Source organism: Dasypus novemcinctus, chromosome 22, assembly GCF_030445035.2.
Source record: "Dasypus novemcinctus isolate mDasNov1 chromosome 22, mDasNov1.1.hap2, whole genome shotgun sequence".
Taxonomy (NCBI): Eukaryota; Metazoa; Chordata; class Mammalia; order Cingulata; family Dasypodidae; genus Dasypus; species Dasypus novemcinctus.
Genome location: NC_080694.1, coordinates 3,448,104 through 3,467,108, shown reverse-complemented (window position 1 = coordinate 3,467,108; position 19,005 = coordinate 3,448,104). Strand labels below are relative to the sequence as shown.

General features: G+C 37.1%; 1 pseudogene; it reads left to right on the top strand.

Annotated features, from left to right (window-relative positions):
• The first annotated feature begins 415 nt into the window (after positions 1-415).
• On the top strand, positions 416-16,440 carry LOC101417271 (uracil-DNA glycosylase pseudogene; annotated as a pseudogene).
• Positions 16,441-19,005: the final 2,565 nt, after the last annotated feature.

Sequence of the window (19,005 nt, the reverse complement as noted above, 5' to 3'; positions counted from 1 at the left end):
ATATTATTTTAACCAAAAGAATTAAACAAAATGATGTGGACCTACTTCATAGTGGCAGGAAGCTCAGATCATAGACAGTGGTTTCCTTAGATTCTTGTACTTCTTGATTTCTTGTATACCAGTAGTACATAGCAGCAGAGTCACATTAGAACAATTATTGTAATATGCAGCAGGGCAAAGATGATCATAATAATTGTTTCATCCTCATGATATTTTGCAACAAATGCTTAATAATATTTTTCTCTGGGGCTGAAATAAATTGACAGTATATTAAAATTTTGGTTAATTTTTATATTGAAAAAATATTGGTATTATAAGAAACAGCTGTCTTGATATACTACATCAGAGAGTGACACCTTCTCCCCACAACTGTCAAACTCAGCCTGTTTACAAACTAGGAATTCTGAATAAAGTGATGGCTTTATCCCTTTGTGGACACTGGTACAGGTATGTGCTGTAAATCTTTCTCATAGCGTCTACCAGATTAGTGCTCATTACTAGTGTGCCTTTAAATTGAGAAAGGAACATACCAAGACTTTGAACAATTTTACTAATTAATGATTCAACAAAAGTCACTTAATTAGAATCAGGGTTTAAAAATTATGATGATCAATTCATAAGTGAACTTTTGACCAGAAGCTATGTATGACCAGAAGCATGGATTGATAGGAATGTATTTTACAGGTGGGTAATGGTTTAGTCAAATTCTCATGGATTTGAAAGAAATGTGATTAGAATGTTGGTGATAAGGAGGTCCAGGAGAGTTATGTTGGTGAATTTCTTGGAACAGTTACAGAATGTGAGGGTATTTGCATCTCATGGAAATGATATCAAAGGATCCCACTTCTGACAATATTCTCAATGACCAGGTGGACAAAGTGAACATTTCTGTGAATATTAGATTCCTTCTTCTGCACAGTTCTTACCCAATAGGCCTACAAGCAATGTAGCAATGGAGTCAAGGACCAAGGTTATGAATAGACTCAACAATGTAGACCTATCCTCATGAAGATTCACCTGGATAGCAAGTGGCCAGCTGAGTGCCCAACTTGTCAAGGACAGAGATCATTGTTGAACCCTCCAGCCCATTCCTCATAGAACCAAACAACAATTTGTGGTGGGTTGATTACATAGAAGCATTATTGATTTGTTCTCAAATAGATCCTTACTTTGGATATGGATTTGCATTCCTTAGCTGCAATGCTTTTTTTAACAGTATCACTATATATGGAGTTACCGAATACCTTATTTGCCATTATGGGATCTCACATAACGTTCTTACTAAAGAATTCATTTTACAGCAAAGTATGGTGAGCAAAAGGCTGACACACGTGGCAATCAGGTGGCTTGATGAAATTAACCTAATGATGACTCAGTCATGACCCTAGCTGGAAAACAACACACGCACACACACACACACACTCCTTTCCAGAGAGTGCTATACTGACATATATAGCATTCTCTGGAAAGGATATTTCTCTCTTTCCATTTAGATCCTGAGTTTGTTCCCAGGGTTTAAGCAGCATTTTCATCATGTATGTGTCTATTAAATGTTAGATGAATTTATATCTGAATTTATAACTGAATAATTTTTAAAAAGTTTTTATTGAAGTATCTAAGTTTTCTTATTATGAAAAATAACACTTGACCAAATAAAGATACATGTATTAATTTAATTATAAAAATGCATTATGTTTCATAAACCCAACTAATCTGAGATATGTAGGAGACAAAGTATTGACTTAATAAGCAAGTAGTAAGCCTATACATCATGGAACAGACAGCATGGAAAGTGCATGGAATGAAAGAAATATTAGATAAAGTTTCTGATTGTGAGTAGTTCACATTCCAGTTAGAGAACTGACAAATAAATAAAATATAGATGAGTGATGTATGTCTTTTAAAGTACAATATGAATAAGGATTCATTTTTTTAATTCCTAGGAGACCCAAGATCAACTTCACAAAGCAGTTGATATTGCAGCTGGATCTTGATAGCTGCATAAGTGAGCAACATAAAGAGAATGAGAAGTAGCCTTGTGAACAAATTATATAATGATCATTTATATAAAGAGAAATAATTGTGCAAAAAACATGGTATAGTTAGAGACAATCAAGTTTAGTTAGGTGTGTTTGGACAGAGAGAAACACAGGCTAAGACTGGAAATGCTGACTGGGGCTAGATAGTGGAAGCTTCTGTAAGCCATGCTACAGAAAAATTGGATTTTTTCCTGAAAGAAAAATTGGATTTTCAACTGGAATATCACTGTCAGCCTGTTCAAAGTATATACAGTAGGGAGAAACTGGATAAAGAGAAGTAGACAAGATGGGGAAAAGGAGATAAATCAGAGCTGCATTTAGGGGATATAACTGCACATCTACTCTATGATTTGCAAAGAAAGAATAATTAAGGCAAAATAACTATAATATTTCTTGATTAAATCCTTTCATCATGTTCTAAATGAAAGTTTTATTTTCTGTAGTTATTCATCTCAGATTTTTTTAGGATTTATTTTTTTAATTTATTTCTCTCCCCTTCCTCCCCACCCTGCCCCCCCCCCCCACATTGTCTGTGCTCTGTGTCCATTCACTGTGTGTTCTTCTGTGTCCACTTGTATTCTTGTCAGTGGTACCAGGAATCTGTGCCTCTTTTTGGTGCGTGATCTTGCTGCATCAGCTCTCTGTGTGTGCATCACCACTCCTGGGCAGGCTGCACTTTTTTCATGCAGGCAGCTCTTTATGGGGTACACTACTTGTGAATGAGGATCCCCTGCATGGCAGGGCACTCCTTGCACACATCAGCACTGCACATGGGCCAGCTCACCATGAGTCAGGAGGCTCTGAGTTTGAACCCTGGACCTTCCATGTGGTAGACAGATGCTCTGTCTGTTGAGCCAAATCCACTTCCCTCATCTCAGATTTGATCATCATAAGGGAGTTATGATCAGTTTGTGTCAGTGTATATTATTTATCAACTTTTAATTTTGAAATACATTGTACAAGTCCTTGAAATAATTAATGAGTAGGTTAATTCTTTTGTGCTACTACAGATACTCTGAGGAAAGAAAACATTTAAAATCCAATGTTTTTAGGCAATAAAAGAAAATAGCTATTTCTGCAGAGTGAATTTCTTTAGTGGATTTCCATAATCCCCACTCCTGGTGTTCAGGACCATGGAATCCCTTACCCTTGAATGTAAGTGGGATCTATGACTTCCTTGTAGCCAATAGAACATGTCGACAGCGATGGGGTGTCATCCTTGTCATTACATTATATCACTGTCTTGATAGATATCTTGCTCTAGAGACCCTTTTTTGCTTGTTTAAGTAGTGGCCATGTTTGAAAAGACCACATGGCCAGGAACTGTGGGTGGGCTGTAGGAACAGAGGCAAGCAGCTTCATTGAACTGAACTGGACTGCATTGCACTGCATTGCAATAACCAGTGAAAGTCAGCAAGCAGCTGGGGCCCCCAATCCTACAAGTGCAAGGGAATTAATTCTGCCCAAGACTAATTGAACCTGGGAGCAGATTCTTCCCCAGAAGAGCCCTCAAGTGAGAAGGAACTTTGATTGACATCTTGATTAAGAGTCCATAAGCAGAGGACTCAGGCAACTGGTTCCTGAACTACTAACTCACAAAAACTCTGAGTTAATATTATGTGCTGTATAAAACTACTAAGTTTTTATTTTTAAATGCAGCAATAGAAAAACTAATACATCCCTAAATTTGATAACTCAAAATGTTTTGCAGATCACTGAAGTCTAAGGTGCTTCTTTCTTTATCCTATTTAACTGACTTGAATTGAATGCATTTAACAATTACTTGGATGAAGAAGAAATGAGAGAAGAGAAAGGAGAAGTGCTCAGCAGAGAAAAGATGACAAGATAGGAGGAAGGCAGAAGCACAGGGTTAAAAAGCACAGAGAAGGATGATTTAAGTAGGTAAAATTTTGGTAACTATTCCCATTTCAAAATTATAGTCTTATTAACTAGGCACCATTTAAACATTTTTAAAAATCCTTCCATCTTCTCAGTATTGTGTTCTTAAAGCTGTTCCTGTCAAATGAGGACTTGACTAGTTTGGGGGCTTCTTTATTCTCCTGGATACACCAGACCTAGGTTGGTTCATGGGGACACATTAACAATAAAAATCCCTCCCCATCCTGAAATCCTGGAAGGGGAAAAGGGAATAGGAGTGGGTGAGGTCAAAGAGAGAGGGCCTCTCCTGGGCTGAAAGCTGCACTTAGAGCTTATTCAAATTCTCTTGGGCACTTCTTGACAACTGGAATATTTCACATATATGATTTCCCTTTTATTACAGACTAGAGTGGACCTACTTGTATTCTACTATAGACTTATTGTGATTCTAGCAATGGAAGAAATTAGATCATTGATGTGACAGTGGCCTCTTGAGGTGCTGAAGGCAGGGAGAGGGACAAAAAGGTGTAATAGGGGGGCATTTTCAGGACTCAGAATTATCCTGGGTGACATTACAAAGACAGATACAGGTCATTATATATATGATCATAACCTACAGAATGGAGTGGGAAAGAGTGTAAACTACAATGTAAACTATAATCCATGCTTAGGGGCAATGTTCCAAAATGAGTTCATCAATTGCAATGAAAGTACCACACTAATGAAATAAACTGTTAATGTGGGGAAGGGTGGGAGGTATGGAGAGTGGGGCATATAGGAATCCATTGTAATTTTTATGTAACATTTTATGTAATCTAAGTATCTTTTAAAAATAATAAAAATATATTAATATTTTTAAAAATCTGAGAGTAAATATTCCTTAAATCAATGTCTATCTTTTTCTCACTGTCATATACAATTCCCTAAGTAACTACTGGTCAACTTAAATGACCTTTAGTTGGAACCATTTTTTCCCTATTCTTTATACTGAAAAGTATTTCTGGGTTCTCAGGATAAGAATTTTTTATTGTTGGACTAAGATGTGGAAAAATGGGAGAAAAAACAAATTATACATCAAAAATCTTATTTTTCTCTACATGTGGGCAGTACTTCGAACACAAATGTTCCATAAGTTTTGTATTTTCATTTTTATTAGGAGAAAGGTGTCAATCTTTTTGAAGGCAGATTCTTAGGAGATAAAGTATATATTGAAAATTGTAGAGTATAAATTATAGAGTATAAAGTTTAGTTATGAGCGAATACTTATAAATTTTCTAGTCCTAGTATTCCTATATTTTGTCTGAAGAGAAGGAATAGGAGAGTGAAACTCTAAAGTATAGGTACTTGGATGTGAATCTTCATATTAGATGTCTTCTCCATTATAGAGGCATCTTTTTTGAAGTACAGAGAGCTGCACAGCTTAGAAGAGAACAGGGTATGTATGTTCTGTAGTTCCAGATAATGCAAGAAAAACATCTCATACAAATACATGAGAAATAAGATTTTAATGGAAAAGACATTTTCTATCATCCTGTGAAATTCTATAGTTTTAATGCACTATGTGCTATTCTTTTACCAGCACTAAACTATAACAAAAATTTCCATTCAATGGAGATGACAAAGTTTCCAAGGAAATTCACATGCTACAACTCCACAGAACAGACCCATTGCCCTTGGATAGTGTGAGTGACAGTATGGTAGGTTGAATTAGGTACCTAAGGGAAAAAATCATGTTCTTATTCTTAATCCATCCCTGTGGATGTGAACTCATTTTGAATAGGCCCTTTGAAGCTGTTACTGTAGTTAAGATGTGATCCAACTGAATGAGCTTGGGCCTTAATCCTTTACTAGAGACCTTATGAAGAAATAGCCCCATGGTGGAGTAGCTGCTGGAAGTCAGCAGAACCCAGAAGAAAAAGTAGAGGACATTGCCAATGATGGGGAAGCCAAGGAACCCCAAGGGTTGCAAGCCAGCTAGAACGATACTAACCCTGGGAGGAAACAAGTCTCCTAGCTTCTGAAAATCATGCACCAATAAATTCCTGTTGTTATGCCAATCCTTTGTGTGGTACTTGTCATAGCAGCTTGGAAACTAAGACAGTCCAGATTTTAGGAATGGAAGGAGTATGCAATCAGATGAGCAAACAGGAGCTTTAATTATTGACACTTTTGAAACTGCTCTTAGAAATTTGGATTTCTGGATCATGTAGTAACCCTAGGTTTAGCACTTTTAGAAGAAACATCCAAACGGTTTTCTAAAGTGGCTGTACCATTTTGTATTCCCACCAGTAATTAATGAGAGTTTCTGTTGCTCCACATCCTCACCAGCACTTGGTAGTATTGATGTACTGGATTTTAGCCATTCTTACAGGTATTTAATGGTATCTCATTGTTTTAATTTGCAATTTCCTAGTGATATATGATGGTGAGCAACTTTACATATATCTATTTTCTATCTTTTATCTTGTTTGGTGAGATATCTATTTAGCTCTTTTGCCCATTTTAAAATTGTGCTATTTATTTCCTCATTGTTGATTTTCAAGAATTCTTTTAAAACTTTGTATACAAGTCTTTATCAGATACATATTTTGCAAATATTTTCTTCAGTCCATGTCTTTTCATTTTCTTTGCTGTGGTCCTTTCATTTCCTATATCTTAAGCAGAAAAGAAGTTTTTAATTTTTTAAAGATTTATTTATTTATTTATTTATCCCCTTTTCCCCCACCCCATTGTCTGCTTTGTGTCCATTTGCTGTGTGTTCTTCTGTGTCAGCTTGTATTCTCATTAGGCAACTCCAGAAACCATCTCAGGACTTTGCAGAGTTGAAGAGAGGCAATCATTCTCTTGCACCACCTCAGCAACCTGATCTGCTGCATCTCATCTCTCCTCTGTGTCTCTTTTTGTTGCATCATCTTGCTGTGCCAGCTCTCTGCATGGGTCAGCATTCCTGCATGGGGCAACACTCCTGTGTGAGGCAGTGTTCCTGCATGGGGCAGTACTTTGTGCTGGCCAACACTTTGAGTGGGTCAGCTCACCACATGGGCCAGCTTACAGTCACATCAAACTGGGGACATCAAACCCTGGACCTCCTATATGGTAGAAGGGACCCCAATTGCTTGAACCAAATCTGCTTCCCAGTTTTTAATTTTAATAAAGCCCAAGTTATCAATATTTTCTTTCATGGATACTGCTTTTAGGCTGTATCTAAGAATTATTGCCTATTTTTCTCTTCTTGAGCCTTCGAGAATTTCTACATATTTCTAGATCAAGGTCCTTACTGGATATGTGGTTTTCAAATATTTTGCCCCAGTCCACTGTTTGTTGTTTTAATCTTAATAGGTCTTTTACAGGGAGAACATATTTTGTTTTGTTTTCTTAATTTTGAAGAGGACTGATTTGTTACTTTTTTTCTTTTACATATGGTGTTTTTGGTGTCAGATCCAAGAGTTTTCACTTAATCCCAGAGACCCGATATTTTCTATTTTTTTTTCTAAAAATGTATACATTTTTCATTTAACTCTGTGGTGTCTTTTTTTTTAAGACCAGTAGGAAAGAATTTCTTAGAAAATGGGGGAGAAATAGAAATTTTTACCCTGAGATTTAACGCGGACTCCTCTAGGCAGAGACAGCAGGTTTCGGCTGTGTGGTCATCTTTTAAACTATTAATTATTCCTTCTCTAGATAATGCTAAGGAGAGGTTACCCAGCTCTTACTGGTTACTCCACCAACGGCGGGGTCAAGAGTGAGGCCTGTTTGGAATATCCAGGGCCTATCCTCAGCTCCAGAAAGAATCCCACCTGGGACCTCAAGGTCAAGGTCTCAGTGGGGTCTCATGACCATGTTGTCTATCACTTTGACCACTGTAGTTTTGTACTTTTAAAGTCAGGTAGTGTAACTCCTCCAATTTCATTTTTCTTTTTCAATATGTCTTTGGCTATTTGGGACTTCTTGCCCTTACAAATATATTTCATAGTTAGTTTTTCCAGTTCAGTAAAAAATACTGTGGTAATTTTGGGGGGGATTGTGTTAAATATGCATATCAGTTTGGGTAGGATAGACATCTTAATGATGTTTATTTTTTCCTGTCCATGAACAGGGAATAGTCTTCCATTTATTTAAGTCTTCTTTGATTTGCTTTGAAAGTGTTATATAGTTTTCTGCATAAAAGTCATTTACATCTTTAGTTAAATTTATTTGTAGGTATTTGATTCCTTTAGTATTGTAAATGGCATTTTTATCTTGATTTCCTCCTCAGATTCCTTATTATTGGTGTACAAAAATGCTACTGATTTTTGCACATCAATCCTATAACATGCTACTTTACTGAACTCCTTTATAAGCTCTAGAAGCTTTGTTGTAGAGTTCTCAGGGCTTTATTTGTATAGGACCATGTCATCAGCAAATAGTTATAATTTTACTTCTTCCTTTACAATTTGGATGCTTTTTATATCTTTTTCTTGCCCAAGTACTTGAGCAAGTACTTCTAACATAATATTAAATAAGAGCAATGTAAGTGGACATCCTTATCTTGTTCCCAATCTTAGAGGGAAAGCTTTCAGGATTTCACCATTGAATATGATATTAGCTGAAGGCTTTTCATATATACCCCTTATCATTTTGAGGAAGTTTCTTTCTATTCCTATCTTTTGTGTTGTTTTTATCAGGAAAAGGTGCTGTATTTTGTCATGCTTTTTCTGCATCTATAGAGATAATCCTGAGATTTTTTTTTCCTTTTGATGTTTATGTGGTGTATTACATTGATTTTCTTATGTTGAGCCATCCTTGCATACCAGGGATGAAGCCCACTTGGTCATGGTGTATAATTCATTTGATGTGTTGTTGAATACAGTTAGCAAAAATGGTGTTCAGGATATTAGCATCTAGGTTCATTAGAGAGATCAGTCTATGGTTTTCCTTTCTTGTGTTATCTATGTTTTGCTTTGCTATTAGGGTGATGTTGGCATTATGGAATGAGTTAGGCAATGTTCCTCCACTTCTGTTTTTTGGAAGAGTTTAAGCAAGATTCGTGTTAGTTCTTCCCAGAATATTTGGTAGAATTCACGTGTGAAGCCATCTGGTCCTGGGCTCTTTTTACTTGGGAGGGTTTGACGACTAATTCAGTCTTGTTACTTGTGATTGGTCTATTGAGTCCATCAATTTCTTTGTCAACCTAGGCTGCTTGTGTGTTTCTAGGAATTTTTCAACTTCCTCTAAAGGAAGTTGTTAGCATAAAAAATTTCTTTTTTTTTTTAGCATCTTGTTAGCATAAAAATTTTCAAAGTATGCTCTTATGATACTATTTCTATGGGGTCAGTGGCATTATCCCCTTCCTCATTTCTTATTTTATATATTTGTATCTTCTCTCTTTTTTCTTTGTTAGTCTAGGTAAGGGTTTGTCAATTTTATTAATCTTCTCAAAGAACCAGCTTTTGATTTTGTTTTCTAGTGGTTTCTTATTTTCAATTTCATTTATCTCTGCTCTGACCTTTGTTATTTCCTTCTTTATACTTCCTTTGGGGTTAGTTTGTTGTTCTTTTTCTAGGTCCTGCAGGAGTGCAGTTGTGTCTTTGAATTTAGCTCTTCTTTTTTTAATATAGGCATTTATGGCTATGATTTCCCTCTCAGCACTGTGTTTGCTGCACACCATTGGTTTTGATATATTGTTTTGTCATTTTCATTTAAGTTTGTTACTGATTTCAATTTGCAATTTCCTCCTTGACTCATTGATTGTCTAAGACTGTGTTGTTTAACTTCCATATATTTGTGCCTAATCTGGTTATCTCCTTACTGATTTCCAGTTTCATTCCATTGTTGTCAGAGAAATTACTTTGCATAATTTCAAACTTTCTGAATTCATTAAGAGTTGTTCTGGGGCTTAGCATGTGTTCTTTAATGGAGAATGATCCATGTGTACTTGAGAAGATTGTATATCCCATTGTATTTGGGTATAATGTTCTGTCTTATGTCTATTAGTTCCAGTTCCTCTAATGTATTACTCAAGGTCTTTGTTTCTTTATTGATTCTTTGTTGAGGTATTTTACCTAATGGTGATAATGGTGTATTAAAATTCTCCACTATAATTGTAGAGACATCTATTTCTCCACTTAGTTTTTCCAGAGTTTGCTGTATGTATTTTGAGATGCCCTGGTTAGTTATATAAAACTTTATGATCGTTCTTTCTTCTTGAGAGATTACCCCTTTTATTAATATCTATAGTGTCCTTCTTTATCTCTTACAATAATTTTGCATTTAAAGTCTATTTTTTCTGGTATTAGTATAGCTACTCCCACTGTTTTTTGGTTATTGTTTGCATGTAAAAGTGTTTTCCAACCATTCACTTTTGGCCTCCCTGCGTCCCTTGGTCTGAGGTGGATTTCTAGTAGACAGCATATAGACAGGTCAAATTTCCTTATCCATTCTTCCAATCTGCATCTCTTGACTGGTGAGTTTAATCCATTAACATTCAATGCTATTACTGTAAAGGAATTTCTTACATTAGCCATATTTTCTTTAGGTTTATGTACGCCATATAATGTTTTTATTTCTCTTTTATTTTTTAGTTTAATTTACACTTTCCTCCAACTCTCTTTCTTCTATTTTGTGCTTTCAACCTGGACAACTCATTTTAGTATTTTTGAAAGGCAGGTTTCTTATTGACATACTCTCTTAATTACATTTTATCTGTGAATATTTTGAACTCTTCTTCAATTTCGAATATCAACTTTGGTGGATAAAGAGTTCTTGGCTGGAAGCTTTTTTCTTCAGCACTTTAGGTCATACCATTGTCTTCTTGCCTCCGTGGTTTCAGATGAGAAATCAGCACTTAATCTTATCAACCTTCCCTTGTATGTAATGGACCTCTTTTCTCTTGCTGCTTTCAGTATTTTCTCTTTGTATTGAATATTGACTAATTTGACAAGTACATGTCTTGGAGTTGACCTGTTTGGGTACATGTATGTTCTTGTCCCTCAGTAGGGTTGGTAATTTTTCAGCCATTATTTTCTACAACACACCTTTGCCCCTTTCCCTTTTCTTCTCCCTCTGGGGATGTCTATAATGTGTATGTTTGTTCATTTCATGTTGTCATTCCAATCCCTGAGTTCCTGCTGGATTTTTTCTAGCTTTTTATCTGCCTGTTTTACTATCTGTCTGATTTCAGATGTACTGTCTCCCACATCACTGATTCCTTCCTCTGCCTGTTCAAATCTGCTGCTATGTGCTTACAGTGTATTTCTTATTTCTTGCATTGTGCCACTCACCACCATAATATCCACTTTTTATGTATGTTTACAATTTCTTCACTATGTCCTCCCAGTGTTTTCTTAATATTAATTTTTATTGTTCTTTTTTAATTTAATTTTTTCTTCTTCATTTTCTTTTAAATGTTACATTAAAAAATATGAGGTCCCCATATACCCCACCACCACTCTCACCCCACTTCTTTCACATCAACAACCTCTTCCATCATCATGGCATATTCATTGCACCTGGTGAATACATTTTGGAGCATTACTGCAACCAGATGGAATGTGGCCTACATTGTGGTCTACACTCTCCCCCAGTCCACCCAGTGGGACATGGCAGGACACATAATATCCAACATCTTTCCCTGTAGCACCACCCAAGACAACTCCAAATCCTGAAAATGCCCCCACATCATATCTTTTCTTCCCTCTCCCTATGATCAGCAGCTACTGTGGTCACTTTCTCCATATCAATGCTACAATTTCTTCCAATACTAATCACAATAGTTCTCCAGTAGAATACCAGTAAGTCCACTCTAATCCATACTCTATTCCTCCAGCCTCTGGACCCTGGGATGGTTATGTCCAGTCCCCCTCTACATCAAGAGGGGGCTTAGATTCCACATGGATATGGATGCAATTCTCCTGCTTGCAGCTGTAAGCACTCTTGGCTTCCTGGTGTGGTGGTTGGCCTTATTCACCTTCCTGTTAGCTAGCCAGGGTAAGTCCAATAAGCCCGAGGGTAGGAATTGCAAATTTGCTGAGGCTCAAGGCCTGGCTTTCACATGGACTGTCCAGAGATTCAGGTCTCCTGAGTATACACCAACCCAAGTGCCAACCACAGGTCTGGTAAAAGTATCAGAGGAGTCATGTATAGAAAGGTCTCTTCCTTCACTTCATTAAGTTGATTCATGATGTTTGGACAACTCTAAATAGTTGTTCCATGTTCTGCATCCCATCTTGATTTTTAGTTTCTTCACTGGACTGGACCATGTCTTCCATTTTCTTAGTATGGCTTGTAAATTTTTGTTGGTGTCTAGGCAAATATTTATCTTGGTGGGTATATTCAGTTGATTGGATTCTCTCTACTCTAGGATTTTATTTTGTTGTTGTTTTTGTGTGTGTGGTACCCCTACAGAACATAAACAAATTATAAAATTCAGCCAAAAAGCTCAGAGAGTAGAGATAAGAAATCAAATATTTAGAAGCAGAAATCCCCTTTTACAATTTTGAAAAACCTCTTTAGTGCCTGGATTAATAGAACAGAGTTAGATTCTAATTTTTTTTCTCTCAAACTTTGCAACATGATTTTTTTGGTTGAAGGAAATGAAAAAACTGTGGCCTCACCCAAAAGGAATGTGTACAAAAAATATTGGTACAAAAGGAAACAATGTTACAAAAGGAAATAAAAAGGAAAGGAATATTTTTAATGTTAATACCACTTTCAGATAACCATCATTATTCTTTTGTGATTCTACATCAAAATTCAACAAATGGTAGTTTCTAAAGACTTGCAATTTGTAACCTGCAACCATATTAATGAATTTTCCACACTGTTATATTATAATCATTGGAAACTTGGGCATTTGAATGGTTCCTTCAAGCATGCCTGCTTTCATACATGAAGTTTTTCCTAGAAAATATTGGTTCACAGAGCATTTCATATCATCCCAATTTGATATAATTCAAATGTATCAAATTTATATATATCATATAATTAATAATTATACAATCCCCAAATAATTCAAATTTATGAATATCACAAAGAATCCTATCAGAAAAGTCTTTAAGTTTTGAGAAACTTCCATGCTCATGTGGAGGTCACAAGTTTTCTAAAATCCTAATTCATGTGAATTTCAATTTCTTACAGTAGTAAATAATTTTGTTACAATATTTTTTTACTACTTTTTCCTTTTTTAGAGAAGTTGTGTGTTTACAGAACAATCATGCATAAAATACAGGAATCTCACATACTACCCTCATATTATTGCCTTGCATTGGTGTCGAACATTTGTTGCAATTGATGATAGCACATTTTTATAATTGTACTCTTGTCTATAGTCCATGGTTAATTGTCTGGTTCACTGTGTAGTGTAGCTCCTTGGACATATATTTTTAATTTTTATTCTCTTACCATACATGACATGTAACATTTTCTCTTTTAATCAAAATCAAATGTATATTTCAGTGCTGGTAATTACTTTGACAAAGCTGTGATAGTGTTACCTCAATCCATTACCAAAAAATTTTCATCATTCCAATTAGTTCCATTTTGCATTTTAAGCCTTAACTTCATGTTCCCTATCCATACCTTATCATCTAATAACCTATATTCTAGATTCTGTCTCTATGAGTTTGCTTATTCTAATTGTTTCAAAGCAATGAAATCATACATTATTTGTCCTCCTGTGCCTGGCTTATTTCATTCAATGTATCTTCCATGTTCATCCCTGTTGTCATCAGGACTTCATTCTCTCTCACAGCTGAATAATATTCATTGTGCATATATATGTACACTACATTTTGTTTAATCATTCATCAATTGATAAATGCTTAGGTTGCTTCAGTCTTTCAGAAATCGTGAATAGTACTGCTGTGAACATTCAGCAAATATTCAAATCTTTTCTCCCATTGTGTAGGGTATCATTTTATTTTCATGGTAAAGTTCTTTGAGGCACAAAAGTTTTAATTTTCATGAGGTCCTTTTTATCTAGTTTTTTTTTTTCTTTTGTAGCTTATGCTCTGTGTATAAAGTCCAAGAAACCATTGTCTAACATAGTGCTCTGAAGATTATTCCCTACCCTTTATTCTGAGTTTAATAGTTGTGGCTCTTATATTTAATTCTTTCACCCTTTTAAGTTTTTTTAAGATTTATTTATTTATTCCCTCCTTCCCTTCTTCCCCCCTGCTGTTTTTGCTGTCTGTGTTGTCTTCTCCTCTTTATCCTTCCTCTAGGATTCACCAGGATTCAAACCTGGAGACCTCTGATTAGGAGAGAGGTTCCCTGTCAATCGTGCCACTGCAGTTCCTGGTTTCTCTGAACTTCACCTGACTCTCCCCTTGTCTCTCTTTGATGCATCATCATCTTGTTGAGTGACTCACTTGCGTGGGACACTGGCTTATGCAGGCTCTTGCATGGGCACTCATGCAGGCACTGGCTCCCCACACAGGCCTGCTTTCTCTTCCTTTTCACCAAGAGGCCCCAGGGATCAAACCCAGGTCCTCCCGTAGGGTAGGTAGAAGCTCTATCGCTTCAGCCACATCAACTTCCCCTCAATCTTATAAAGTCTAAGGTAGGAAACTTTTTTTCCGTAAATGATAGTGCAGTTTTCCTAACACCATCTGTTGAACATACTTTTCTTTACCAATTGAGTGGGTTTTGCTCCATTATCAAAAATCAGTCAGCCATAAAATTGAGGTTAGATTTCTGATGTTTCAATTCCATTCCATTGGTCTACATGTCTGTCCTGTGTTAGTATCATATTGGTTTGCTTACTGAGCTTTGTAATAACTTTATTATTCCTATTATTATTTTTTAAAATTAGAAGTGGTTCCGTCTTATAAAACAAACACGCAGGCGCTTACGCGCGCTGGGCCCCGCAGGGCGCGAACCTCGGTGCGTTGGCCCCCTCCTCTCCAGACGTCGGCCCCCTCCTCTCCAGACTCTGGAGCCCGTGGGACTCCCTTACAGCCCCCCCCCCCCCCCCCAACTAGGCTCAGCCCTGGGTTCTTTTTCCCGCCGCCTGGGTTCGCTCCCACTTGACCCTCTCGGCTGAGAGTTGCACGAATGGGGATTGTCTGCAAACCGCCTTTGGGCTTGATCCGGAAGCTGCTGGCGCCTGGGGGAGGACCGTGCAGCCGGGGACGCGCGCCTGTCGGCCCCGCTTGCAGGCCAGCCCCGCCAAGAAGGCGAGTGGGACACGCCGCCCACCTCGCCGCTGAGCCCCGAGCAGTCGGTCCGGATCCAGAGGAACAAGGCCCTGCTGAGGCTCACAGCCCGCAATGGGCCCGTGGGTTTCGGGGAGACTTGGAAGAAGCAACTCAGCAGAGAGTTTGGGAAACCTTCCTTCGTAAAGCTAATGGGATTTGTTTCAGAAGAAAGAAAACATTATACTGTTTATCCACCCCCACACCGAGTCTTCACGTGGACCCAGATGTGTGATGTAAGAGATGTGAAGGTTGTCATCCTTGGACAGGATCCATATCGTGGACCCAGTCAAGCTCATGGGCTCTGCTTTAGTGTTCAAAGACCTGTTCCACCTCCACCCCGTTTGGAAAACATGTATAAGGAGCTGTCTACAGACATAGATGGTTTTGTTCATCCTGGTCATGGAGATTTATCTGCGTGGGCCAAACAGGGTGTTCTCCTCCTCAAAGCTGTCCTCACTGTTTGGGCACATCAAGCCAATTCTCTTAAGGAAAAACGTTGGGAGCAATTTACTGATGCAGTTGTGTCCTGGTTAAATGAAAACTTGAATGGCCTTGTTTTCTTACTCTGGGGCTCTTATGCTCAGAAAAAAGGCAGTGCCATTGATAGGAAGCCGCCCCACGTGCTGCAGACAGCTCATCCCTCCCGTTGTCGGTACACAGAGGATTCTTTGGATGTAGACATTTTTCTAAAACCAATGAGCTGCTGCAGAAGTCTGGCAAGAAGCCCATCAATTGGAAGGAGCTGTGACCCTGAGCTAAGAGGGATGGTCTCCATTGGTGTTTTTTTGAAGAGCTGCTTTTGAAATATTCATCAGTTGTGAAGTTGAATTGAAAAAATAATTTCTCTAGTAATTGCATTAAGCTCACAGCTGCTGTATTACTGCAGCTCCATCCAGCCAGAAACAGCAAAGACTGGCCCTGTGACTGGTGAGCTTTCTTTGCAGTGTGGCCTTGGCCTACAATATGGTGCCAAAGAAACTTCTGCAAAGCCAAATACTGGATCAAATACTCCTCTTTTCAACCTTCTTCATCTCCCTTGCCTTTAGGGTAAGGAAGGGAAGATATGCACCTTTTTAGTATGGCCACAGTTTGGTTCCTGCTGCTACTTATTTCTCCCTGGTAGATTAAGATTTAGGTTATAAGGCGTTTGGTGTTCTCATTTAGAAAGGTTTTTTGTGCCCAGTCCTGCCTTACATGCTCAGCCGGGTACACCTGTCCCCATGACCTCAAGGAGAGAGGGATGACATTTTCCAAGGTTTCAGAAATCTGGCCCAGAAATTAGAGATCAATTTCTTGATAGTAATAGAGGTGAAAATTGCAAAGGAATAATGGTTGGTGAGTCTTAGCAGATGGGCAGCCGCAAGAGAAATGAGATAGGTCTTGTTTATACTTATTCTTTGGGTGTTGCTTAGAATAAATGGTGGAAATTGTACAAGGAAGAGGAGAAAGGTGTTTTTTTTTCCTTATGTTTATACTGAGTTAAGAGTTTTGAATGCAGCGAGATAGTCAAATGCCAGGTTTTTTAATGGTTTGCAATCAGTTTGGGACATGCTTTTCTGCAACACTGGAGATTTTTACTTTTTAAAAAGATATTTATGTTTGTTTTTATTCTTTGTTTAAGAAACAGTTTTATTAGGTCTGCACCTCCATGCTTGATCTTGTTAGAGATGCTGTTTTGCTGTTAACATTGGGTTAGAGTTAACCCTGCCGGGAGTTTCGTAATAAAGATTGTTGACATTTCAAAAAAAACAAACAAACATGCATAATATACAGAACTCCCATGCATCACCACATGAAAGTACCTTGATGCTGTGGGACAGTTGTTACAATTGATGAAAGAATATCATCCAAATGATGAATAAATACTAAATATTGTTACCTATAGTCTATAGTGTACATTTGGTATATTTTTTCCATAAGTCATCCTACTATTAACACCATGTATTGGACATTTGTTATAATTCATGAGGGAACATTCTCACTCACATTTGTAATGTAAACCATAGTACATAAACCATCACAGGGTTCTCTATGTTATACAGTCCTATACCATCTATACCATGAATAATCCATCCAAAGTGTACAGTCAGTGGCTCTCAGTTTCATCATGGAAATGTACTGTCATTTCTCAAATGTTTTCATCACTCCAAAAGGAAAAGTGTCATATACCATTTACTTCCTTATTATTAATGCTTAATATTGATATAGTACCTTCTTTGCCTCTGATACAAGAATGTTAAAATACTACCATAACCTATAGTCCATAAGTTATACTAGTTGCATTTTCCTTTATATCACCATATTTTATCACCTTGTAAGAATGACATTCATTTGCTCTAGTTCACAAAAGAACATTCTTGTACTTGTACTATTAACCAGTTATCATCCACCACTGAGTACATTATAAGGCTCTAGGTTATTATATATCTTTCTTTCAACTGGCATTTATTTCCCTAGCCTACCCCTTCACTTACAATTATATCTATAAATCAGTAATATTAGTTATACTCACTATAATGTGTTACCAACTACTCTATATATTTGCAAACTTTTAAAATAACCTTATTAAATATTCTCTATATATTAAACATTAGTTCCCCTTCTCAACCCTCATTCTATCTCTCAGCAACCTATATTCTAGATTTTAACTCCATGAGTTTACGTATCATAATTAGTTCATATTTCTGATACTATACAATATTTGTCCTTATGTTTCTGGCTTATTTTACTCATGATAAAGTCCTCAAATTTCCTTCATGTTGTCATTTGCATCATGACTTCATGTCATCTTACAGCTGAATAGTTTTCTATCTTATATATAGACCACATTTTGTTTATCCATCCATTGATTGATGGACACTGGGTTTTTTACACCCTTTAGCAATTGTGAATAATGCTGCTTTGAACAGTGGTGTGCAATTGCCAATTCACATCCCTGCTTTCATTCCATCTGAATATATTCCTAGTAGTGGAATTGTTGGATCAATCAGCAGTTCTTTGTTGGATCATACAACAGTTCTATATTTAGCTTCCTGAGGAACTACCAAACTGGATTCCACAAATGCTTCATCATTCTACATTCCCACCAACAATGAAGTAGTGTTCCTTTTCTTCATATCCCCTAGGGCACTTATAGTTTTCTGTTTATTTATTTGCTTATTTCAGACATGACCAATTTATTCAGAGAATTCACATTTCAGTTTGGCAAAGTATATTCAGGGGCAGAGAGTTTGGGATAGTCATTTCATGGAGGCAGTCACATTTGCTAGAGCTAAGTGGTTGTAGGGAACTATCTGAATGAAAGAAGGCAAAATTTCTTCAAATGGTTTAGTGGGGGCAGCAGGATATAATCATAATTGAAATGTTTGCATAAGATACAAAGGAAACAACCAGTTTACACAAGTAAGGCCTGGAACATACTAGTGTTAATAGTAACCTTTTAGTCAAGTTATTTCAATATACATTAAGCACCTTATTTCTGCACAACACCAGGCTATGTGCTGGAATTGAGGTAGAAACTCAAAATCAACAAGAGGTAATCCCTGTCCATAAGAAGTTTCCATTAGTAACAGCATATATCAAAATGACTGCTTTAAGTGAGGTACAAACTATTCCAAACACAGGGAGGAGGGCTTACTTCCCAGTAGAGATTAAAATGGGAACCACTTACATTCAGCAATGCAGGGGAGAGGCAGGTCAGGAGCATGAGTAAGCAAAACTGCCGTCTAAGCATGTCTTGGGACCAGGAAATACTCCAGTTCTTCTACACCTTTAAATGTGCATAAGGGGAAGGGAAGTTCAAAGAAAAAGCATTTATTTTAATCTCTCTCATTATTAAGATAGATCAATATAAGAAATGGATTAGCAGGAAGTGGAGATGACAAAAATTAAAATCTGAAGAGGGAGGGATGTGG